Raw genomic sequence first — 1,276 nt, forward strand, 5'->3', positions numbered from 1 at the left:
TAGTCTTGTAAAGGTGCGCATTTATGTTTGTAATTATCAATAAATTATCTATAAAAAAATCTTTATCTCTAATATAAACCTTATTTGATCTATAAGGCGACACAAAGATCGTTTTAATAAAATTTTAATTTATGAAAACCAAAAAAATATCAACATATATTAAAAGGGGCATCCGCTTTGGTATAATTATCGCGAATTTTAAAAGTCTTATTATTTTAAATAAGCACTATTATTAATGATATAAATTCGTACATGCAAACATATCTTTGTAAAACTAGGAATATTCATTACATTAATTTTCATATTCTGATGTTATTATCTATTTTTACATAAATAATTCGTATTAAAATCATAAATTTTTAATTTATAACAAAAACTGGTATCTATAACAGTTATGATTCATTAGTAGCTTTTCTTTTTATAATTATTTTAAGGCTCCTATTTTATAGAAATATTAACAGATATATTTTATCATCTAAACTATTTACAATTCCTAAAAATATAGTCAGTTAAATATATAAATTACACTTTTTTTTTTATAAAATATATTTGAATTTATTGTTTTTATTATAAGGAAGTAATTTAAATAAGAGAGACTATCACCTTTAGTATAAAATGAATTATGATCAAAGATGATTCAAAAAATTTTTCTATTTTTTTGTGGTAAAATAATATACAAAAATTATTAATAGTATTAATATATACATTTAATGACTTACTATAGTTTTTTGTTGATCTACTTAATTTTTTAAAATATATTAAATTTTTATAAAAAAGCTATTCACTGTAAGTTATATATAAGTTATTATCATTAAAAAAATAAAATGTTTTACTTTTCGTTTTGATAGTTATTGCTTTTTTCTATGATAATTTTGTACAAAGTTGTGTTTAACATTTATTAATTCGTCTGAAAAACCTTTAATAAAACTTCAACTTTTTATTCTATACTGAAAAACAATAAACCTTTAACTATACTCTAATTGTGAACTTCATCTTTTCTTGAACATAAAAAAAAAATTCGAAGAAAAAATTATATTATGACAAATAGTACTGGACTGCAGTATAACAGTGATAAATAAGAAAATGAATTTACTAGTAAAAAAAGGTTTATTTTATTCCTATCTTTTTATGGTCTTATATTTGAAAATATCAATCCGGAATTCTTTATATTTTTAGAAAAAAATATTAATATTTGCATAATTTCGTGTATTTTCTTTGCTGTGATTTTATCACCATAAAAATTTATTTTAAAAATTGAAATTTATATATAGTTTTT

Source organism: Rhyacophila brunnea, unplaced genomic scaffold (assembly GCF_057557595.1).
Source record: "Rhyacophila brunnea isolate RB1 unplaced genomic scaffold, BYU_Rbru_1.0 scaffold_80, whole genome shotgun sequence".
Taxonomy (NCBI): domain Eukaryota; kingdom Metazoa; phylum Arthropoda; class Insecta; order Trichoptera; family Rhyacophilidae; genus Rhyacophila; species Rhyacophila brunnea.